The sequence below is a fragment of the Anomaloglossus baeobatrachus genome, unplaced genomic scaffold, assembly GCF_048569485.1.
Source record: "Anomaloglossus baeobatrachus isolate aAnoBae1 unplaced genomic scaffold, aAnoBae1.hap1 Scaffold_2571, whole genome shotgun sequence".
Classification (NCBI taxonomy): Eukaryota; Metazoa; Chordata; class Amphibia; order Anura; family Aromobatidae; genus Anomaloglossus; species Anomaloglossus baeobatrachus.
Window position 1 is genome coordinate 139,335 of NW_027442130.1, and position 25,898 is coordinate 165,232.

General features: G+C 47.1%; 1 pseudogene; it reads right to left on the reverse strand.

Annotated features, from left to right (window-relative positions):
* Positions 1–18,128: 18,128 nt before the first annotated feature.
* LOC142263290 (U2 spliceosomal RNA) lies at positions 18,129–18,334 on the reverse strand (annotated as a pseudogene).
* Positions 18,335–25,898: the final 7,564 nt, after the last annotated feature.

The following is a 25,898-nucleotide window of genomic DNA, read 5'->3' on the forward strand; positions in this document are numbered from 1 at the left end:
CAGATGCGCTCTGCAAATGTCTTGGCACTAGTGGGACTATAGCAAGGTCCAATAGCCACGTATAGGATGCCACTAGGTACACTGAGTGTTTGCTAGTATAATGGCTTACTTATAATTAGTTGGAGTGTGCAACGCAGGCAGATGCGCTCTGCAAATGTCTTGGCACTAGTGGGACTATAGCAAAGTCCAATAGCCACAGATAGGATGCCACTAGGTACACTGAGTGTTTGCTAGTATAATGGCTTACTTATAATTAGTTGGAGTGTGCAACGCAGGCAGATGCGCTCTGCAAATGTCTTGGCACTAGTGGGACTATAGCAAAGTCCAATAGCCACGTATAGGATGCCACTAGGTACACTGAGTGTTTGCTAGTAAAATTGCTTAGTTTAAAAAAGTTGGAGTGTGCAATGCAGGCAGACGTGCTCTGCAAATGTCTTTGCACTAGTGGGACTATAGCAAAGTCCAATAGCCACAGATAGGATGCCACTAGGTACACTGAGTGTTTGCTAGTATAATGGCTTACTTATAATTAGTTGGAGTGTGCAACGCAGGCAGATGCGCTCTGCAAATGTCTTGGCACTAGTGGGACTATAGCAAAGTCCAATAGCCACGTATAGGATGCCACTAGGTACACTGAGTGTTTGCTAGTATAATGGCTAAGTTAAAATTAGTTGGAGTGTGCAACGCAGGCAGATGCGCTCTGCAAATGTCTTGGCACTAGTGGGACTATAGCAAAGTCCAATAGCCACGTATAGGATGCCACTAGGTACACTGAGTGTTTGCTAGTAAAATTGCTTAGTTTAAAAAAGTTGGAGTGTGCAATGCAGGCAGACGTGCTCTGCAAATGTCTTTGCACTAGTGGGACTATAGCAAAGTCCAATAGCCACAGATAGGATGCCACTAGGTACACTGAGTGTTTGCTAGTATAATGGCTTAGTTATAATGAGTTGGAGTGTGCAGAGGACAGGAGGGTACAGTGGCAGGATTGTGGTGCTCTGGGTAGAGGAATGGAAGCCTGCCTTTCTATTTCCTCCTAATGGTGAAATGCAGGGAGGAAATCCCTGACCTTGGCTACACAGATGCTGTTGCTGTTTGCAGGACCTGTCACCTATGGCTCTCTGACCCTGCCGGTTTGAGCCCTTAAAAGGACTGCTATAAAGTGCTCTCCCTATGCTGTCTAACGCTGTGTATGCAGCGCATACAGCTGTATCGGCTATAGGACTCAGGAGGACGGAGCTGCGACAGTGATGTCTGACACCAAAGACGCAGAAGGCAGATAATGGCGTCCGTGAAGAAAATGTCCGGTTTTATAATGCAGGGACATGTGACATGCAGATCCTATCACACATGCCGTTGCTTCTCTGGCTCAAAGTCAACTTAGTTGTGTGTGTGTCTGTGATTGGCTGACATGCTGGCCCGCCCCACAAGACGCGCGCACTTAGGGAAGGAAGACAAGAAAAAAAAAAAAAAATGGCGATCGCCATTATAGAAGCAGCAGTGATCTGAATGCGCTGTTCACGCACACTATACACTGAAATGTGCTAATAGTTTGATTCACAGAGTGACTTACACTATTACAGCAGAAACCAAGCTATGATTTAGCTGTTTTTTGGCTGCTAGAACCGTTCTCGAACGTTTCTAGAACTATCGAGCTTTTGCAAAAAGCTCGAGTTCTAGTTCGATCTAGAACATGCCCCAAAATCACTCGAGCCTAGAACTGGAGAACCACGAACCACGAACCGCGCTCAACTCTATCCAGGAGCTTTGGTTCCCTGAGTTTCCAATAGCAAATGTCTAGAAAAAACTCTGTCCATTGGCACAACTCAGCAAGAAAACGAGAAGACCGAGAAGATATATTTCATTTATCTTAATGCCACCTTATTAACAGCACTAAACCCTTCTATTATGTCCCTTAGCCTTTTGAGCTTATCCTCTGGTAAGCGGAAGACCATGCCTCTGGTATCGATCTCAGTGCCTAAAAACTGTATTATAGTAGCCAATCAGAATACAAAAGGATGCATAGGAAGCGTGACTTTATTTCAATATTTTAAAACAATCCAATAAAATGAAGAAAAGTCACTCATACAAGATCCACAGAAGTTGTATAATACATACATAAATCAAAACACTATAAGGCCTGTTTCACACGTCAGTGATTCTGGTACGTTTGTGCTTTTTTTTAAACATAACAGAATCACTGAGATACGCAGATCCATTATAATGAATGGGTCTGCTCACACATCAGTGATTTTTCACTGCACGTGTCTCCGTGCGGCGTACCCGCGTGTCCGTGATTGCTGCACGGAGACATGTCCATTTTTTTCTGGCATCACTGATAGGATGTCCATAAGGTGGCAGCAGAGCATAACAGAAAAAGGTGCCTATTGTGCACTGAAAAGACCCAATGTGATGCACCAGACATATAGAGCCCTAATGGATTCACAAATATAAGATATATCATGAATGACTACTGCATAATGAACGCTAGCATGAAAAAAGAAAGGAATCCATAAAAATAAATAAAAAATGGTGCACATATGTTAGAGCCCCACCGAAGGACAAAAAAAGTCTGATGGAAATAGAGAGCATATAGGAACAATAAGAATGTGCAACAGAGAGGAAGGTGAGAATGCAGGATCAATCACTGCCTGTCAGATATTAATAATCAGGGAAATAACTCTGGAGCAGACGCACAAATTAGGGTCTTACCTGGTAAGGTAATAAATAATTAATAGTAGTTGCACTCACCTATTAAGGTTGTGCCAGTCACAACCCCTAAATGCACGTTACAAATGGCGACAGCCGCAGCCCCTAGAAGAAGAGCAATAACGTATAGGAGGAAAATCGGGTGCTTGCCGCGCTGTCACCAAAGGAAACTGATGTTAATTATTTCATCTCTTTATTCTTTTTTCCGGTCAATGTGTTTCAGAGATCACTGTCTCCTTCATCAGGGCAAAAAAAGAACAGTATGCAATCAAAGGAGGAAGAACCTCTATATATACACATATGGAGCTACGTCAGAGGACTGACTGCTGTATTTCAAATACTGCCGGGATGGTCAACTGTTACAATACCGGCCATAAAAGTTCTCAAGTGATATATTGAGAAACATTTATAAAATCACTGGGGTATAGTGTTTCAAATTTCATCAGCTTTTTGAGACAAAAATCAGAAAAAGAAGAAGAAGAAGGACAAAATGAAAAAAAGAAAAAAAAGAAGAAAAAAAAAACAAAAAGGGAGCATTGAGCTCCAGACCCTGTATTGAGTCTTAGAAGTGTAGTGACAAGTGCATCTGTCCACAACCCTGTAAGGGTGAACGGGATGACGGACAAGAAAAATTATGTTCGTGGCAAAAAATGGTGGTGTTGCTATATAAAATTGCATTAAGAATAAAGAAAGGAAAAATTTCTTTATAAAAGTAGTGAAGAAAAAAGTGGAAAAAAGGGGAGTGTAAGCCATTTTACTAATAAATAGTGATGAGCGAGCATGCTTGTTACTACTCGGTACTCGCACGAGTATCACTGTACTCGGTCTACTCGACGGGGACCGAGTAATCTCGCGATACTCGTGCTGTACTCGTGGTCTTCATCCCTGCATGTTGGCGCTCTTTTGAGAGCCAGCCCTCATGCAGGGATTGGCTGGCAGACCACTGCAATGCCACAGCCCTGTTAGTTGTGGAATTGCAGTGATTGGCCGGCCTGCACAGCGTGACCGAGCCTTTATACCGGCGGGCGCGCTGTGCTCTGCTCACAGCTATCCAGACAGTCAGTGCAGGGAGAGGGTCGCTGCTTCAGGGAAAGGTTTGCGGCCCTTTATAGCTATTTCTGTAGCAGGGCTGCAAACAGTGTGACCAAAAGTCCTTCTCAGGACTATTCTAGTTGTATACAGGCAGGCAGGGTATAGCCAGGTCGGAGTACAGTAGCAGAGTCCTTCTCAGGACTATTGTTGCTGTATACAGGCAGGGTATAGCCAGGTTGGAATACAGGCTAGTGACCAAAAGAGTCCTTGTCAGGACTATTGTAGCAGTATACAGGCAGGCAGGCAGGCAGGCAGGCAGGGTATATAGCCATTCCTAGTGGTGACCGTATACCAGCCTTCATCATATCTGGGGCTGGTGTACACAGTCTAAAACAGTCCTGATAGTGTCAGACTTCTCAGCAATTGTCGCTCCTAAAACCTGTTAGGTTCTTAGTGCGTCCGTGCTTGCATTTAAAAACCGCACGTGTGTGCCTGTCGGTGGCAGCGTACAGGTGCACTTGTGTGCGTTTTTACTAAACTATTATATAACGCACAAGTGTAGTGTATAATACACGTCAGTCAGCAGTGGCTGATAGTGTCAGAGTTCTCGTCATTAATTTTTGCTCCTAAAACCTGTGTTAGGTTCTTAGTGCGTCCGTGCTTGCATTTAAAAACCGCACGTGTGTGCCTGTCGGTGGCAGCGTACAGGTGCACTTGTGTGCGTTTTTACCAAACTATTATATAACGCACAAGTGTAGTGTATAATACACGCCAGTCAGCAGTGGCTGATAGTGTCAGAGTTCTCGTCATTAATTTTTGCTCCTAAAACCGGCGGCATGGTGGCTCAGTGATTAGCACTGCAGTCTTGCAGCGCTGAGGTCCTGGGTTCAATCCCCACCAAGGACACCATCTGCAAGGAGTTTGTATGTTCTCCCCATGTTTGCGTGGGTTTCCTCCGGGTACTCCGGTTTCCTCCCACACTCCAAAGACATACAGATAGGGAATTTAGATTGTGAGCCCCAATGGGGACAGCATTCCCAATGTATGTAAAGCGCTATGGAATTAATAGCGCTATATAAATGAATAAATTATTATTATTATTATTATTAGTGCGTCCGTGCTTGCATTTAAAAACCGCACGTGTGTGCCTGTCGGTGGCAGCGTACAGGTGCACTTGTGTGCGTTTTTACCAAACTATTATATAACGCACAAGTGTAGTGTATAATACACGTCAGTCAGCAGTGGCTGATAGTGTCAGAGTTCTCGTCATTAATTTTTGCTCCTAAAACCTGTTAGGTTCTTAGTGCGTCCGTGCTTGCATTTAAAAACCGCACGTGTGTGCCTGTCGGTGGCAGCGTACAGGTGCACTTCTGTGCGTTTTTACCAAACTATTATATAACGCACAAGTGTAGTGTATAATACACGTCAGTCAGCAGTGGCTGATAGTGTCAGAGTTCTCATCATTAATTTTTGCTCCTAAAACCTGTTAGGTTCTTAGTGCGTCCGTGCTTGCATTTAAAAACCGCACGTGTGTGCCTGTCGGTGGCAGCGTACAGGTGCACAATTTGCACAAACTTTGATATAACGCCCAAGTCTAGTGAATACACGTCAGCACAGCATTGCAAAATGCGCAAGGGCGTTGGCAAGGAACAAGGAAGTGGACGTGATGGTGGTGCAGGCAGAGGCCGAGGTCGTGGGCAAGCTCTAATTTTGCCACAACAAAGGGCCACATCTAGTCGCTCGCACGTCCTGTCCCAAATTCTTGGGGACCGCAGCAGTACACCGCTCTTGAACCAAGACCAGTGTCAACAGGTTGTTAGTTGGATAGCGGATAATGCTTCCAGTCAGATTCAAATTGTCTCTCCAGTAAAGGAGACAAACTCTAGCACAGCGCCACCTATTGGAAGTAGCGATCCTAAAAGTCACAAGTGGATTTTCGACAATCCTTTGCAATATGACTCAGGATATATAAGCCAGATCAGAATCCCAATTTGCAGACACGGTGTTTCGGGGTGCTTGCCCCTCGTCAGTGCAAAGTATGGGGGTGTCTGATCTGGCTCATGAGAAAGCTATGTGGGGACCACGGGGGAACACTATTCTCCTTAAGGAGACTTTGCAAGCCAGTCTGGCTGCCAGGTAAGGGGACTTATAGCTGCAATGCCCCTAAAATTCCACGGGGGAACACTATTCTCCTTAAGGAGACTTTGCAAGCCAGTCTGGTTGCCAGGTAAGGGGACTTATAGCTGCAATGCCCCTCTGGGAAATATTCAAATTGTCTCTCCAGTAAAGGAGACAAACTCTAGCACAGCGCCACCTATTGGAAGTAGCGATCCTAAAAGTCACAAGTGGATTTTCGACAATCCTTTGCAATATGACTCAGGATATATAAGCCAGATCAGAATCCCAATTTGCAGACACGGTGTTTCGGGGTGCTTGCCCCTCGTCAGTGCAAAGTATGGGGGTGTCTGATCTGGCTCATGAGAAAGCTATGTGGGGACCACGGGGGAACACTATTCTCCTTAAGGAGACTTTGCAAGCCAGTCTGGCTGCCAGGTAAGGGGACTTATAGCTGCAATGCCCCTAAAATTCCACGGGGGAACACTATTCTCCTTAAGGAGACTTTGCAAGCCAGTCTGGCTGCCAGGTAAGGGGACTTATAGCTGCAATGCCCCTCTGGGAAATATTCAAATTGTCTCTCCAGTAAAGGAGACAAACTCTAGCACAGCGCCACCTATTGGAAGTAGCGATCCTAAAAGTCACAAGTGGATTTTCGACAATCCTTTGCAATATGACTCAGGATATATAAGCCAGATCAGAATCCCAATTTGCAGACACGGTGTTTCGGGGTGCTTGCCCCTCGTCAGTGCAAAGTATGGGGGTGTCTGATCTGGCTCATGAGAAAGCTATGTGGGGACCACGGGGGAACACTATTCTCCTTAAGGAGACTTTGCAAGCCAGTCTGGCTGCCAGGTAAGGGGACTTATAGCTGCAATGCCCCTAAAATTCCACGGGGGAACACTATTCTCCTTAAGGAGACTTTGCAAGCCAGACTGGCTTGCAAAGTCTCCTTAAGGAGAATAGTGTTCCCCCGTGGAATTTTAGGGGCATTGCAGCTATAAGTCCCCTTACCTGGCAGCCAGACTGGCTTGCAAAGTCTCCTTAAGGAGAATAGTGTTCCCCCGTGGTCCAGTCAGATTGGCACCACCACAAACACTCTGTCTTCCACACGGTCAAGTGTCAGTAGCCGTGATACTGCACCGCACATTTCAGAACCTGATCCTCCTTCCTACCACAAGGCTGAGTACACGTCCTCGGACATTAATGATCCCACACTTGGACACTCGGAAGAGCTGTTCACGTTTCCATTCGCACATTCTGGCCTCTCGCCAGCTCATGTTGAAGTGGGTCATGAGGAGATCGTATGTACAGATGGCCAAATATTTGAGCAGCCACGTTCTCACGAAGTTGGCAACGTGTCTCAACAAGGGGTGGACGATGATGAGACACAATTGTCAGGAAGTCAGGAGGAGGAGCAGGGTGCGGAAGAGGAAGACGACGTGGTGGATGATCCAGTAACTGACCCAACCTGGCAGGAGGATATGCAGAGCGAGGACAGCAGTGCACAGGGGGAGGGAGGCGTAGCATCCCAACAGGCAGTAAGAAGCAGGGTGGTGGCTCCAGGCAGAAGTCAGGCAACCGTTCCCCGGAACAACAACACGACACAAGGTGCCTGTACAAATGTTAGGTCTTCCCGAGTCTGGCAGTTTTTTAAGTTGGATCCAGATGATTCTAAAAAGGCCATTTGCAACACCTGCCGTGCCAGCATCAGCAGGGGTACCAAAACTAGCAGCCTGACCACCACCAGCATGATCAGGCACATGTCAGCCAAGCACCCGACTTTGTGGGAAGTACAACAGAGTCGAGGAGCAGTGCTTGCTAATGTCACTGCTACGTCTTCGCTGGTTGTGCATGCGAGCCAATCCCCTGTCCATGCTGCCTGCGAACAAGCCTCCTCCGGTCCTGCACCTGCAGTTGCCTACTCAGAAATAACACCATCATCAAGCACGTCCTTGTCCCAGCGCAGCGTTCAGTTATCCATTCAGCAAACCTTTGAACGCAGGCGCAAATACACTGCCAACACCCCACATGCCACAGTTCTAAATACTAACATTTCGCGACTGCTTGCGCTGGAAATGTTGCCTTTTAGGCTGGTGGAGACAGAAGCATTCCGCGACCTGATGGCGGCAGCTGTCCCACGTTACTCGGTCCCCAGCCGCCACTATTTCTCCCGGTGTGCCGTCCCCGCGTTGCATAACCACGTGTCACAAAACATCACACGTGCCCTGAACAACGCTGTTTCACCCAAAGTCCACCTAACCACAGACACGTGGACAAGTGCTTGTGGGCAAGGCCGCTACATCTCGTTGACGGCACACTGGGTTAATATTGTGGAAGCTGGGACCCAGTCTGAGCGAGGGACGGAACACGTCCTTCCCACACCAAGGTTTGCAGGCCCTACCTCAGTCAGTGTTTCACCCACACTCTACAGCTCCGGAATGTCATGCTCTTCAGCCTCCTCCTCCTCCTGCGCATCCTCATCCACTGTACCCTCCACACCAGTCCCAAGCTGGAAGCACTGCAGCACTGCCTCGGCGAAGCGGCAACAGGCTGTGCTGAAGCTAATCTGCATAGGTGACAAACCCCACAATGCAGAAGAGCTGTGGACAGCTCTGAAACAGCAGGCAGATCACTGGCTCACACCTCTGAACCTAAAGCCAGGAAAGGTCGTGTGTGACAATGGCCGGAACCTGGTGGCGGCTTTGAGGCGAGGCCAGCTGACACATGTTCCATGCGTGGCCCATGTGCTCAACCTCGTGGTTCAGCGGTTTCTAAAGTCATACCCAGAGCTGTCTGATCTGCTGGTAAAAGTTCGCCGCCTGTCTGCACATTTTCGAAAGTCACCTACTGCTTCAGCCGGCCTTGCCGGCTTTCAGCGCAGTTTGCATCTTCCGGCTCACAGACTGGTGTGTGATGTCCCCACGCGTTGGAATTCAACTCTGCACATGTTGGTCAGGATATGTGAGCAGAAGAGGGCAGTTGTTGAGTACCTGCATCACCTAAGCCGTCGGGAAATGGGTCAAACTCCACACATAACACCTGAGGAGTGGAGATGGATGTCCGACCTATGTACCATCCTCCAAAACTTTGAGGACTCCACCAAGATGGTGAGTGGTGATGACGCCATTATTAGCGTCACCATACCGCTACTCTGCCTTCTAAAACGGTCTCTGCTCAAAACCAAACATGATGCATTGCAGGCGGAGCGCGATGAGTTGCAGCAAGAAACAGTAGTGGGTGTGGGTGATAACACACAGCCCAGCCTCGTCTCATCACAACGTGCAGTGGAGGACTATGACGAGGAGGAGGATGAAGACATGGAGCAAATCTCCGGCCAAATTGAGGATATGACATGCACACCAGTCATATCCTCGGTTCAGCGTGGCTGGCCAGAGGACAGGGTAGATGAGGAGGAGGAGGAGGAGGAGGACAGCATGTTCAGTCAACGTGTTGGTCAGGCTACTGAAGTCCTGGCTGTTAAGAGTCTGGCGCACATGGCTGACTTTATGGTAAGCTGCCTGTCTCGTGACCCTCGCGTTAAGAACATCTTGGCCGACAATCATTACTGGTTGGTAACACTGTTAGACCCACGCTACAAGGAGAACTTTATGTCTCTTATTCCCGAGGCGGAGAGGTCAACCAAAATGCAGCAGTTCCGGAAGGCCATAGTCACAGAAGTAGGCAAAGCATTCCCCTCACAAAACGCTAGCGGCATAGGTCAGGAATCAGTGGACAACCAAGGCGTACAGCCGAGAGAGGCACAAGTCCAATCCGCCAGAGGTAGGGGAACAGTCTTTAAGATGTGGGACAGTTTTCTCAGCCCCTCACGTACCACAGCCCCTGAGGTGCGGGGTAGTGCCACAAGAAATCCTAAGTTTGCCCAGATGCTCAAGGAGTACCTTGCAGATCGAACAACTGTACTCCGACATTCCTCTGTGCCTTACAATTATTGGGTATCCAAGGTGGACACGTGGCATGAATTGGCTCTCTACGCCTTGGAAGTCCTGGCCTGCCCTGCCGCTAGCGTTTTGTCAGAGCGTGTTTTTAGTGCCGCAGGTGGAATCATTACAGATAAACGCACCCGCCTGTCAACTGAAAATGCTGACAGGCTGACTCTGATCAAGATGAACAAGGGTTGGATTGGGCCAGACTTCACCACACCACCAGCAAATGAGAGCGGAATTTAAAGTTTGTAACGGGAATTTGCCATGTCACCCATGGGTACACACTTCTGGACTTTGGATAATCGCTGGACTGCTCCTCCTTCTCCTCATGCGCCACCATGATGACCGTTACAAGAGTTAGGCCTTTGTTTCAGGTATACCCCCAGTGGTAAATTTTTTCGCCCATTCTTTGCAGAATGGACATTACAACGACAGGAGACCCGCTCCTTTGCAATGGGAACAATGTTTTGAGGCCCTCATGCACGTCTCTATGCAGGGACAACGTGGAGCCTCCCAATTTTTGGCTGCCCTGCCAAAGGGCTATACTATAATACACCCACTTCCTGACAATGGACACTTAATGTTTTGAGGCCCTCATGCACGTCTCTATCCAGGGACAACGTGGAGCCTCCCAATTTTTGGCTGCCCTGCCAAAGGGCTATACTACAAAAGACCCACTTCCTGACAATGGACACTTAATGTTTTGAGGCCCTCATGCACGTCTCTATCCAGGGACAACGTGGAGCCTCCCAATTTTTGGCTGCCCTGCCTAAGGGCTATACTATAATACACCCACTTCCTGACAATGGACACTTAATGTTTTGAGGCCCTCATGCACGTCTCTATCCAGGGACAACGTGGAGCCTCCCAATTTTTGGCTGCCCTGCCAAAGGGCTATACTACAAAAGACCCACTTCCTGACAATGGACACTTAATGTTTTGAGGCCGTCATGCACGTCTCTATCCAGGGACAACGTGGAGCCTCCCAATTTTTGGCTGCCCTGCCTAAGGGCTATACTATAATACACCCACTTCCTGACAATGGACACTTAATGTTTTGAGGCCCTCATGCACGTCTCTATCCAGGGACAACGTGGAGCCTCCCAATTTTTGGCTGCCCTGCCAAAGGGCTATACTATAATACACCCACTTCCTGACAATGGACACTTAATGTTTTGAGGCCCTCATGCACGTCTCTATCCAGGGACAACGTGGAGCCTCCCAATTTTTGGCTGCCCTGCCAAAGGGCTATACTACAAAAGACCCACTTCCTTCCAATGGGCACTTCAGGTTTACAGGCCCTCATGCACGTCTCTATCCAGGGACAACGTGGAGCCTCCCAATTTTTGGCTGCCCTGCCAAAGGGCTATACTACAAAAGACCCACTTCCTTCCAATGGGCACTTCAGGTTTACAGGCCCTCATGCACGTCTCTATCCAGGGACAACGTGGAGCCTCCCAATTTTTGGCTGCCCTGCCTAAGGGCTATACTATAATACACCCACTTCCTGACACTGGACACTTAATGTTTTGAGGCCCTCCTGCACGTCTCTATCCAGGGACAACGTGGAGCCTCCCAATTTTTGGCTGCCCTGCCTAAGGGCTATACTACAATAGACCCACTTCCTTACAATGGGCACTTCAGGTTTACAGGCCATCATGCACGTCTGTATGCAGGGGCATTGGTGAACCTCACAATTTTGGACTGCCCTGGCAAAGGAAAATACTACAAAGACTCAGTTCCTCAAAATGGGCACATTAGACTCAGAGGCCTTTATGTACGTCTCTTCTCAGGGACATCGGAGTGCCACACAATGTTTTACGTAAAATCTTTCATGTATTGATCTCAAAAAGTAACATACATTAGCTCTATCTCACTATTGGGTATGTGCCCTTAACATTTCCGCTATGAAAAATCATTTTGGTGTCATTTTGGAAGGTTTTCTGGTGAGTCCGTAAAAATGGCGTAAAACGCGGACAAAATTATTCACAGCTGTGACTTTTGAGTGATAAATGCTTCAAGGGGTCTTCCCCATGCTGTTGCCATGTCATTTGAGCACTCTTCGGAGACTTTTGTGCCATTTTTAGGGTTTCTACATGCTGCCGGTGGTCATTTCACAAAAATACTCGGGTCTCCCATAGGATAACATTGGGCTCGGTGCTCGGGCCGAGTACACGAGTATCTTGGGAGGCTCGGCCCGAGCTTCGAGCACCCGAGCTTTTTAGTACTCGCTCATCACTACTAATAAACCTAAAAAATAAAAATAAATTGAATAAAAATCATGAATGTTGTGTTATAACAGGAAATTCAGTGTAAGAATGAATATCCGGGATGAGAGTTCAGCGAATGAGTTATAGAAATTGTTACAAAAAGGAGTGTGTACGGTTTATGCGTAAATTTTCAGAATGCGTACATGAAAATTATATGTATGTGAGAATGTCCCCCATGCTTTGTAAAAAGTTATTTATGAAAATGTAAATAAAATATATAAAAATGCCTAATTATTTATAATTTATGAGAAAGATATATATGTATGGAAGAATGTTATAAGGTGTCCAAGAACCATAAAGAAAAAGGGTGCATATATAATGTTAGAGGTCTAGAGTTCCACCAGGCTATATCACCCCTAAAGAAATAGAAAGAAGACCTTACTACCTGTGTACCCCAAAAAAAGCTATATTTCTTAGCCAGGATTATGGTGGAGATATGCACAAGTGAAATAAGAATATAAAGTAATACAATAAGATTATAAAACCAATATGTGTGCATTCATGCACCACCCGGTACGCTACCCTTGCCAAATTGCTCACTCTAGATCCCCACACGATCCATGAAGCCGTTCCCCCGGTCACACCGCCTGCTGCCGGTTCCCACTCATCCCTGGGGGAGTTAGGCGAGTGGTATCGAGAGCTACATGTCGGCACTGATGATACCCCCATACACCACAAGGAAGGGGTATACCGGGTGGTACAGGAGTATGAGCGGGTTTTTAGCAAGCACCCTCTAGATTTTGGGCAGATTAAAGGGGTTCAACACCACATCCCTACCGGTACACACTCCCCTATTAAAGAGAGATACAGGCCTATTCCCCCTGCGCACTACCAATGCGCCAAAGACATGTTGAGGAACATGAAGGAGGCAGGGGTTATTAGGGACAGCTGTAGTCCCTGGGCCGCTCCGTTGGTGCTGGTTAAGAAGAAGGATGGCACCATGCGGATGTGTGTGGATTACCGGAAGATTAACCAGATAACGCATAAGGATGCTTACCCTCTGCCCCGCATCAAAGAGTCCCTGGCCTCGCTGAGAACCGCTAACTACTTCTCCACCCTTGACCTCACCAGCGGGTACTGGCAGGTGGCCGTGGCACCGGAAGACCGAGAGAAGACTGCCTATGGGACCGTTTTGCTGTACTTGGATGATGTGATTGTGTACTCACAGACGTATGAAGCCCACCTGGAGCACCTAGCCGAGGTGTTCGCGTCCCTTGCCAAGTATGGGATGAAGTTGAAGCCCTCAAAGTGTCATCTGCTGAAACCCAGAGTGCAGTACCTAGGACATGTGGTTGGTGCGGAAGGTGTCGCCCCCAACCCCGAGAAGATCACCGCCATCCAAGACTGGCCGAGACCGACCACAGTGAGGGAAGTGAGGCAGTTTCTGGGCCTGGTGGGATATTACCGTCGCTTCATTAAGGGGTACACAAAGATGGCTGCCCCCATGCAAGACCTCCTCGTAGGACAGACCAAGGGTGGTAGATCCCTAGTAGCCCCATTGGTGTGGGAAGAAAAGCATGAGGAATCCTTCCGCCAGCTGAGAACAGCCCTGACCGGAGAGGAAATCCTAGCGTACCCTGACTACAGCCGCCCATTCATCCTCTACACCGACGCCAGCAATGTGGGCTTGGGGGCTGTTCTATCCCAGGTCCAAGACAGAAGGGAAAAGGTAATAGCTTATGCTAGCCGAAAACTCCGACCGACTGAGAGGAACCCTGAGAACTACATCTCCTTCAAGCTTGAGCTCTTGGCACTGGTGTGGGCTATCACCGAGCGGTTCCGCCATTACCTGGCAGCAGCCAAGTTCACCGCGTACACAGACAATAACCTGCTGACCCATCTAGATACGGCCAAGCTGGGCGCGTTGGAGCAGCGGTGGGTGACCAGGTTAGCCAACTACGATTTCACCATCAAGTACCGGGCCGGCCGTACCAACGTCAATGCCAATGCACTCTCCCGGATGCCCCACCTGTCGGAAGAGGGGCCAGAGGATGATGACCTCGAAGAGATCGAGTTGCCTGCATTTCACCGGCCATTCACTGAGAAGGTGCACGTCTACCAACAACGGGTGAACCTGGATCCGCTGCCCCGACAGGACTGGCAGGAAGCTCAGGACCAGGCACCTGCTGTCCGCCTGGTCAAGACTCTAGTGGAACAGGGTTCTGCTGGGATAGACCCTGCTGCCCCTGCCGAAGCCCAACGTCTGTGGCAAGAACGGACCCGGCTATACCTACACCAGGGGAAGTTGTATCGCGAGCTGATTAATCCAAAGACTCACGAGAAGATCCGCCAGCTGGTGATTCCCCAGGCTAACGTGCCCACCGTCCTGCAAGCATACCATGATGGTGCAGTGCACTTCGGGTGGAAGAAGCTAGAGATGTTGTTAAGAGAGCGGTTCTATTGGAGTGGAATGCGGGAATCTGTGGAGGCCTGGTGCCGAGAATGTGGCCCTTGCGCATTGAGAAGGAAGGACGAGGCCAGCCAGAAGGCACCCCTACACCCGATCATTACACACCAACCGCTGGAGCTGGTTGCCCTTGACCATGTAAAGCTCACCCCCAGCCGAAGTGGGTACACCTACGCTCTGACCATCGTAGACCACTACTCGAGGTTCCTGGTGGTTGTCCCAGTTAAGGACTTAACCGGCCGCACCGCTGCTAAGGCTTTCCAGGCTTATTTCTGTTTACCGCATTGGTACCCGGAGAGGGTGCTTACCGACCAGGGTCCGGCCTTTGAAGCAGAGGTATTCCAGGAATTCTGCCAGTTGTACGGCTGCAAGAAAATCCGGACCACGCCTTACCACGCTCAAACCAATGGCATTTGTGAAAAGATGAACCACTTGGTCCTGGGCCTCCTCAAGACGTTACCACTGGAAGAGCGGAACCTGTGGCTGGAGAAGCTACCTGACCTGGTCGATATGTACAACAACATCCCTTCCAGCTCTACGAAATGCACTCCAGCATACCTGATGAGAGCTCGTCCCGGCCGGCTACCAGTGGATCTGGAAATGGGCTTGGAAGCTTCAGAAGCACTCCTGTCGACAGCTGAATGGGACACTCGGCGGAGGACACAGTACCGACAGGTCCAGGAGTATGTTGAAAAGAACTTGTGCCGGAGTCAGGGACAACAGGAGCAGTGCTTCAACAAGAAGGCGCCTGCCGGTTCCTTCCAACCTGGGGATGTAGTGCTGAAGCGGAAAAGAAGGGCCCACAAGCTGGATGATCAATGGGAAAAAACCCCGTATGTAGTCCAGCCCACAGGATGGGAGAATGGGAAGGCCTACCAGATCAGCCGTGACCAGGGGGGGACTTTGGCCACGGTTTCCCGAGACCACCTGAAGAAGTGCCCACCAGCATTGAGAGTAGCGGATGAGGCTCCAGTTCCCAGTCCAGTGGAGAAGGAAAAAGAGGTAATCCACACCATGATGGGTGATTTTCCAGCAGACTGGCCTACACAGAACGGTGCGGTGATCCTTCCAGTGATACTGTTCCCACAACCCGTGGATGAAGAAATGATGGAAACGGTTAACCGCGAGCCAGTGCCCAGGGATGTACCTGTACCCAGCTCCCCTACGCCTCCGCCTGCCCCACATGATAGCAGGGAGGAGGAACTGACTGTTCCCTCTGCCCCACTGCCTGTCACCACTGACACCGGACCCCGAAGGTCCACTCGCCCCAACCTAGGTAGACCCCCACTTAGGTACAGGGAAACTACTCTTTAAAAGGGGGGGGCTTTATGTGTTGAGTGTACCAGTTTGAAAGTTTTAAATGATAAGTAAAGATGATCAACCAAAGAAGTTTACCTGATTGAACCGTGATTAAACCGGCCGTTGCCGGCAACTGTTGTCCCCGTAGGGACTGTGCAACCATTGCGTAAGGAACTGCTTACGGACAAGCCCGAGAACTTGCAGGGCAACCACAAACTTAGTGCAATGTAAATAAAAATGTTTGTTGGCTTGACACCGTTACTGCCTCCGGAGAGGCTGATTTGGGAGGATGGGCCTGGAGGAAAGGGATGGCCTAGGCCCGCCACTACCGTAACCGGTGGCGATCCTCCGGGGGTTCAGGGGTCCCCTTGGACGTGGGCCCCCTGAAAGAGACAGAACCCGCTCGGGCAACTTGGTGCTGGACTGGGGTCAAGGGGTGCTGCCCGCTTCTTAGGGGCAGCATCAGGGCCAGGTTGTTTGGGTGGGAGAAGAGCGGAAGCTGTACCGTTGTAAAATGTTTATGATGCTTTTACATGTTTTACCGTTTTATTCTTTTTCAGTTGTGAAAATAAAACCGGTGATGGACGGGCAGCCCGCGGACGGTCTGCATTTTACTATAGGGGAATGTGGCGCCCTGGACAAGCCAGGTCGTCACAGGTACTACACCAACACACTCTACACTCCGGCTAGGCACACCGAAGCTAAACACAAATCCTAGTTGCCTTCCTCCAGGGGCTGATGTCCACACCAGGGGGTGGGCCAGGCGGTTGATCCCACCCACCGAGGAGTTCACAGTCCTGGAGGCGGGAAAAGGAGTCAGATTAGAGATCAGTTTTGGAGTTAGAGAAGTGAAGAGGAGAGGAGACTGACCGTGTCCGGGTGTGTGGCCCGGGCACTCAGCAAGGTTGGCAGACGGTGGTGACCTTCTGCAGGAGAGGCTGATTGGAGTGAACCGTACGGACCGGGGATGGGCGGTGGCCCGCCGGTACCAGATCGGGGAGTGAAGAGAAGCCAGCACCATCCGGCAGGGCCTACGGACCCCGACCAGGCTAGGAGTCGCCGTAAAACCGGTCAAATCCGTTAGCGACAGGAACCTCCAGGGTTTCCCAGCAGTCAAGACCCGATTGAAGGCAACAGCTCACACCGTAGAGGGAAGCACAGTCACCGCCAAGGCTACAGTTCCCAGGGCCAGAGCCTGCGGGCAAAAGGGGCTCCCTCAGCATCCATCCAAGCTGGGGAGCGGGTTACCGGTGGGAAGCCCGCTAGATTTTGGGGGAATAAAAGGGGTCCAACACCACATCCCCACAGGTGCACACCCACCCATCAAAGAGAGCTATAAGCCAATACCACCTTCACATTGCCAGTGTACCAAGGACATGTTGAGCAACATAAAGGCGGCTGCGGTTATCCGTGACAGTTGTAGCCTTTGGGCAGCTCTGTTGATCCTGTTAAAAAAGAAGGACGGCACCACTCCCCGTATTGAGGAATCGCTAGCTGCATTGAGAACTGCAAATTATTTTTCTACCCTTGATCTCACTAGTCACTATTGGCAAGTGTCCGTTGCTGAGGCAGACCGGGAGAAGACCGCCTTCGCCACCCCTATGGGTCTCTGCGAGTTCAAAAGCATGCCCTTCGAGCTGTGCAATGCGCCAGGAACCTTCCAGAGGCTGATGGAATGCTGCTTGGGACAAGATTTTAGGGTGTATAAAAAGGGAGATTAGATCCCGTGATCCCAACGTATTGTTACACCTCTATAAATCACTTGTAAGGCTACATCTGGAATATGGGAACCAGTTTTGGGCTCCACATTTTAATAAGGACATTCAGAAGTTAGAGTCAGTTCAAAGGTGGGCAACTAGACTACTACAAGGAATGGAAGGCCTCCCATATGATGACAAGTTGAAAAAGTTATTAAGTGATTATTGGCTGCAATGGGGCTTTCTGGCTGGTGCCAGCCTCTCTTCTTAGCACACAGGAACCACAACCCCTACACCATGCTTCAATGGATTCTCTCATCCCAGCCCAGTAAAACTACATATTTTACACAGTCATAAGCAGCCAAAAGGGATCTATTCTATTCAATTGCAAATGATCTAGATAAGACTGAGAATAAGATACTGCACGGGACATAGCAGAGTTGGTCAAGTTGAGTGGAGATGAGTTTGCTATTTGGCACAGCTTTTTGCATCAATAAAGCAAGTAAAAGGTGTGAAAGATAAAAAAAAGGGTGAAAGTGTGAAAAGTGAATTGGCCAAATTGAGGTGCATATAAAGTTTTTGCTTTCTTTCAATTCACTAATGGGGCTCATTTGAATCAGGTGAATTGAGTTCTGCTTTTGGAAACTGGGTTAAGAAGGGGTGCACCGGTCCTGGAGGTACTGCAATACCAGGTCAATGCGTGCAGTGGACAGAGCAAGATTTTTTCCATCTCCTTGTTCTAAAAATCCATTTAATATATGGTCCCCAGAGAGGGGACGTATCAGATATTAAACTGATAAGAACAGATTTAATTTTTTTTTTTTCTGTTTATCAGTAGGACTTCAAAATAACAAAGGTGATCGCCTCCCGTTGCCTGGGAACCGTCCAGGCACAAGAGGGCTATGTGTCACCAGAAGGCGCACACACTTCCTCAAGGCCGGCAGACGTGCAATCCCAGGCACCTTCCAGTACCGACCAAGGTAGCGTCCTCCGAAACTACACTTGATCTTAGCCAAAAGGCCGAGAAGCTATAACCCGAATTGGTTACGGCCTTGAGTGGCACCCTGGCCTATACCGGACACATCTTAGGGAGAGGGAGACAAACCCACGCCTACAGAAGACATTTTGTCACCCAAGCCAACCCTTGAAAAGGCTGTTTTGCAGAGCAAAAACAAGAAGAATGGTGCTTTTTGCAGCCGCCGCCCACTGCAATGAATCTGAATAACTCCTCCTTTTGGACACAAGCACCTCCCCTCCCCCTTGCAGTCTTTCCAATTCATGATACAAAAAGACGGACGGACAGGACAGGACAGGACAGGCTGCCTGACTTTCCGTCACTGCCACCCTTTGCCATCCTTGCCCGTAGAAAGCCCTTTCATCATCCCCAAACCCTAATCTTTTCCCTTCCCTTCCCAGATGCGTCTCACTCCCTTTCATTAGGAAGTGAGCGCAGCCTTTTCTCCGTTCTGCACATGCGCGACGTTAAACACAAATGCGCAGGCGTGCGTTCCATTACCCTCACTGCATTCCACTCCCATACAGGAAGTGGGCGCAGCTATTACTACGGTCGCACATAAAAGAACCCACGGCCACCACTGCACATAGCTGACTCCACCACAGGACACCCACTTCTACACCAACGCAGGTAAGACAGGATCGGCACCTCTATGCTCCCGTTACAATCAGGCTCAGTCACCATGTGATAACGCTCTCAACTCTTTAGTTGCAGGCTCCCCTTGCTTCACCTCCACTGGCTGTGCTGCCATTTCCTCTCCCACCTGGAAGGTATACTTTATTCCACTATTTTCCTGTTTCTCTCTTCCCCCTTTTCCCATAACCTACTTTTATCTGCATTTGTGGGGTATCTATATGCTATTTACATCATAGTTTTATTCATTAATATGGAAGGGAAGAGTGCCCATGAGAGTGTTGAACTGCGGAGAGCAAGAGATTAAGCTGCTCCGATTTGCCACCATTGATAAGCTGTTCTCAGTAGATACACATGCTATCCAAACAGCAGCATCCACCATTGCTTCAGCCCACCCATTCAGTGACAGCTCACCAAGTCAGCCAGAGGAGTGGTGTAAGGAATTACACGTAGGCACTGACTCCACACCTTCACATCACAAGAAGGGGGTCTACAGGCTAGTGCAAGAATACGAGCAAGTCTTCAGCAAACATCCGCTAGACTTTTGAAGAATAAAAGGGGTCAAACACTACATCCCCACAAGTGCACACCCACCCATCAAAGAGAGATATAAGCCAAAACTACCTGCACATTACCAGTGTACCAAGGACATGTTGAGCAACATGAAGGAGGCTGGGGTTATCCGTGACAGTTGTAGCCTCTGGGCAGCTCCGTTGGTCCTGTTAAAGAAGAAGGACAGCACCACTCCCCTGTATTGAGGAATAGCTAGCTGCATTGAGAACTGCAAATTATTTTTCTACCCTTGATCTCACTAGTCGCTATTGGCAAGTGTCCGTTGCTGAGGCAGACCGGGAGAAGACCGCCTTTGCCACCCCGATGGGTCTCTGCGAGTTCAAAAGCATGCCCTTCGAGCTGTGCAATTTGCCAGGAACCTTCCAGAGGCTGATGGAATGCTGCTTGGGACACCGAAACTTTGAAACGGTACTGCTATACCTTTATGATGTTATTGTTTATTCTAAAGCAAACAAGATTTTAGGGTGTATAAAAAGGGAGATTAGATCCGGTGAGCCCAACGTATTGTTACCCCTCTATAAATCACTTGTAAGGCCACATCTGGAATATGGGGTAAAGTCCTGAGCAGGTTGATAACCATTGGTTTGAGCATGGTAGGGTGTAGTGCGCATCTTCCTGCATCGGTAAAAGCTGCAGAAGTCCTTGAAGATTTCCGCTTCAAAGGCTGTGCCTTGATCTGTGAGGACTCTCTCTGAGTAGCCATGAGGTCTGCATAAGTGTGCTTGGAAGACCTTCGCTGCAGTATGGGCCAGTAGATCTTTGACTTGTACCACAACCATAAATCTCGAGTAGTTGTCTACCATCGTAAGTGCATACGTGAGCTCGCCTCGATATTCTGCAACAAAACTCCCTTTTTCGATTTCAGTTTCAGCAAACACTCCTCTTCCTGTAGAAAATATTTATCATTACCTAAGACAGTCATTCTAATGCATGACAATATTAAGGCAATTTAGTTAAAACTTGTTTTAACTCACCTTTAAGGTGATTGATGTATTTCATGGTCAATCCAGGTTTGTCAGTGATGGCACTGACATAATGTATGGCGTCTTTTTCGGGCGTTATCCTTTGCCTTTTCATTGTGAAAATCCAGTTGCCTATATCAAAGCAAATTCTACTACTTGTAAAGTATGCAGAAAATGAAATGTAGAACATATAACATCAACTGCTTAGGAACGCATCATAGGTTAGTACTTAAAAGGATATTGTCATGTTCTAGTCATAATGCAAGCTGGACATTTTTCATGTTACCCTGTAATCGCCGGCCTGTTCTAATGCTCACAAGCCAAGATATAGGCTCAGCTGCTAAGGCTTCCCTCTGCCTTCTGAATGAAACTTGAATATGTCTGGGTCACTGTGTATATAGCAGGTGCTCAGAAAAAATAAGAGTCAATTCAATAGAAATAGCTCTGGCACACTATAGTGATCAATAACGTAAGAAAAGAACTCTTGGAATGCTGAAAATTCTTTATTTGTGCAAAAGGATAATTCATCCAACGTTTCGACCTTGTTTTTAGGTCTTTATCAAGGATAAAGTTATCTAAGATCATAAAGGGTTACAAAACCATATAAACACGTAATTAGTACATAGTACAACATAACAGTACAATATATTGCTACTTGAGAGTACAATGGGTCAAATGACCATGATGCACATACAAAAAATTTTTCCAAAGCCATAGTGAAAACATTTGTACTGAGGAAAGAAAATTTCCACATGACCTATCTGTAGAAACATTCTGGATCAAACAACCAAAAATAGTCAAGCAGGTAAATACACACCTATATGGATAACAGGATGATATGTGTTCAATTGTATAGCGTCATTGCCATTAAGGTACAAATGGAAAACTTGCAATCCTATATAGTGAAGGAAATGAACACATATCATATCAAAGAACACAGGAACATGGGTGTGAGAAAAACCTCAATGTTTATACTTTGTTCTTTATAATGGTGTGAACATGTATATGTCTCAGTACCTTATGCACTTGAGAATTCTAGTGAGTAGATCATGAAAGCCTATTTCAGAACTGGAATCGGTAAATAATTGTAGGTGGAATCTAAATGAAAAGATGGTACAAGTGTTATCATGACACGTGGGCTATAACACAATGGACCGTGTGACAAAGAAGAAAGGAGAGAAAGAAGAGGAAGAAAATGCAACTACCTGTAACATTACGTGATAGTCACTGGTAAGTATCACTTGACAATTCAAGTGAAAAAGGATTCCTTTATTAAAGGGTTCTCAGTCGCCTCAGGATCATGAAATACTAGGGTAAATGATATGAGAATGGGTAAGAAGCACCACTAAAGGAAATATGAGATGCAGGACATATATCTATAAACCCCTGAACTACATGATAGAAATAAAAAGAAGAAAAAAGAAAAAAAAGAAGAAAGAAGAAGAACACATAGAATGCGGAAAGAGAATGGGTACAACTACCTGAGTTACTGCAGGGAGGCCCCTGGTTGGTATTGTGAGGGTTAGTGGAATTCCTTCACTGAAGGGTTCTCAGTTGCCTCAGGTTCGTGAAAAATGCTATAGACAAATAATGCCCGGAGAAAAGGGGTTCATATACAGCGAATAATGGTAATACAAGGTACATGTGTCACATGTAATAGTATATATATATATATTGTACTAAGCTCTACACCAGAAATAGAAAGTAGTCCCTCTGCCTTCTGTCTAGGTGCCCTGAGTTATGTCCTGTAAACTGTCACAGGGACCCAGACACACATGTGTAGTAGGGGAATATCCCTGCTGAGATGCCAGTGCTAGAGCACTCGTTTGCTGTGGAGTTGAACGCTATGTGAGCAGTTCTTACCTTCAATGAGCAGAAGTCTCTTTTTTCAGATTTCAATATCTCTGTGGGTATCTGGCAGAAATATGGAATACTCTTTACTGCTAACACCCTGTACACCACTCCCACTAAAGGGGGCTTTACACGCTGCGACATCGCTAATGCGGAGTCGTTGGGGTCACGGAATTTGTGACGCACATCCGGCCGCATTAGCGATGTTGCTGCGTGTGACACCGATGAGCGATTTTGCATCGCTGCAAAAACGTGCAAAATCGCTCATCGGTGACATGGGTCTCCATTCTCGATTATCGTTACTGCAGCAGTAACGATGTAGTTCGTCGCTCCTGCGGCAGCACACATCGCTCCGTGTGACACCGCAGAAACGAGGAACCTCTCCTTACCTGCCTCCCAGCCGCTATGAGGAAGGAAGGAGGTGGGCGGGATGTTCCGGCCACTCATCTCCGCCCCTCCGCTGCTATTGGGCGGTCGCTCAGTGACGTCGCTGTGACGCCGCACGGACCGCCCCCTTAGAAAGGAGGCGGTTCGCCGGTCACAGCGACGTCGCCGGGCAGGTAAGTATGTGTGACGGGTCTGGTCGGTGTTGTGCAGCATGGGCAGCGATTTGCCCGTGTCGCGCAACAGATGGGGGCGGGTATCCACACTAGCGATATCGGGACCGATATCGCAGTGTGTAAAGTAGCCTTTAATAAACTGTGTAAAGGATTTTAAGTAAAAATCCACAATAAACCAGCGCTAGATGGGTTTTTATAATTTTATTAATAGACCACAAATAAAAAATTTTTTGCTATCCTTGTTTCAAGACAGAGTATTTGATAATATACAATACACTGATTATTACTAAAACCAAGGACCACATAAAACAAGGACCACATAAAATAAAAAATGAAAGTAATGAGAATAAAATTCTTTTGTATAACCAATTAACTTCGAGGTGATACAATATTCACATTGATTTAGTTTTACCAGTCTAATGTAATGCCCCGGCCGGTGGCATATATTTTGTTTGGTTAATAATTTAGACTTATACAATGAAAGATGTACTATACCACCCCTGGCTAACTTACAAGTTTTAAGTTGTACAATATAAGTTTGCGACGTTATATTCGCCCCCAGGGCCTGGGGGAATAAACCTCACAACAACTTGACCGCAAAAAACACCCCGGATTTCTCCGTTGATTAGGCTGGAACCGCTATGTACAGGATTGACCTGTTAGACTTCCAGAGCGGACGTTTTGAGGCCAGTGGCCGCGACTAGTGCTGGCTCTGGGGGAGATGTATGGTTACCGACATCCCTCTTTACAGAGCCTTTATAACACTTCACAAGGCCACAAACCAGCCGGTCCCGTATTCTCCCAAATGTACTTTCGAAATCAAGCAGTACGAAGCCACTGAAAGCACCAAGATGTTGGCTGCGGACAACAATAAGATCAGCGGTAACTACTCAGCCTCTCCAGCGGGCAGTCCAGACAGTATCCAGTGTCAGCTGACTGATTCCACACAGGAGGAAGTTGCTTGGCAGGTTAGCACCACACAAGGCTCCGATCCGCTTCCAAACGAGCAATGCAGAACCGCTGGAGGTACCAATGTATCCTAGTTGCAGACAAAGGAAATGTCAGCGGTAACCTCTCAACCTCTCCAGCAGGCAATCCGTACCGTGTCCAGTGGAAGCCGGTTGATTCCACACGAGGGAGAGATTACTTGGCAGGTTATCACCGCACAGGTGAGGTAGGCAAAAACAGAGTCCTGATCCGACGCGCGTTTCGGGGGCGTGTAACGGCCCCCTTCCTCAAGGATAACTCAGCTGTTGCCTAGAGCACTATTTATGCATATATTTAATTGGTTATAATTTGCATAAAATTAAACAATGTTTAAATTCAACCAACATTCAATGACCACTACATATATCAATTTGTGAAAGACCGTTCATAATAGCCATATAATATAATTATGTGCAAAGGTTTTTCTAAAGGTTTTTCTAAAAAGACCTATATATAGCCTTGCTTGTATCATCATATACTGGGAAGACAATGTGTATATATGCATATGCTTTTTTTCAACAATAAATTTAACAAAAGGACATCATAAAGGTGTAATATAAATTTGCTATAATATGAAAAGCCCCTTATATCTACATCAACCTTGGGCAAGTGAAGCACCAATTTTAATATATATTATGCATATATACACATATATCTCCATGACAATCGCTTTTTTTTTTTTTTTTCCTTCTCTCCGTATTATTATCAGTACCTATTACTCCTCTACCTATAAAAATATAAATTAATTAAAAGCAAACAGTTCTATATCATTATTGAGTCCATATGGTTTCAAGGTGTTCAATTCAAAAATCCATTGGCTTTCTGCTCGTGACATTTTTTTAATGAAATCGCCACCTCTCCAATCCTTAGTTATTTTTTGTACGCCCCATACTTGGGATCCTTTGAAGGACCCTCCATGTTTTAACACATAATGTCTGGATAGGGGGTGCTTAGTACATTTATTTTTAACACTTCTAATGTGCTCACCCACCCTTTTCCATAGGGGTCTAATAGTTCTCTCAATGTATTTTTTCTGACAGGGACATTGAATGCAATATACTACTCCCTTTGATTGACATGTAATAAATTCTCTAATCATGACTTCTGACTGCCCCTGTAAGAAGGATTTCCGTGAAATATTTTTTGTATTCTTACATACTATACAGCTTTTGCATGGAAAAAAACCTTTCAGGCCAAATAATCCTCCCTTATTAGGTGCTGTAAGATTACGTATGGTGGGTGCCACTAAATTGCCAATATTGTTTGCCTTCCTATATATGAATATAACGTCGCAAACTTATATTGTACAACTTAAAACTTGTAAGTTAGCCAGGGGTGGTATAGTACATCTTTCATTGTATAAGTCTAAATTATTAACCAAACAAAATATATGCCACCGGCCGGGGCATTACATTAGACTGGTAAAACTAAATCAATGTGAATATTGTATCACCTCGAAGTTAATTGGTTATACAAAAGAATTTTATTCTCATTACTTTCATTTTTTATTTTATGTGGTCCTTGTTTTATGTGGTCCTTGGTTTTAGTAATAATCAGTGTATTGTATATTATCAAATACTCTGTCTTGAAACAAGGATAGCAAAAAATTTTTTATTTGTGGTCTATTAATAAAATTATAAAAACCCATCTAGCGCTGGTTTATTGTGGATTTTTACTTAAAATCCTTTACACAGTTTATTAAAGGCTACTTTACACACTGCGATATCGGTCCCGATATCGCTAGTGTGGATACCCGCCCCCATCTGTTGCGCGACACGGGCAAATCGCTGCCCATGCTGCACAACACCGACCAGACCCGTCACACATACTTACCTGCCCAGCGA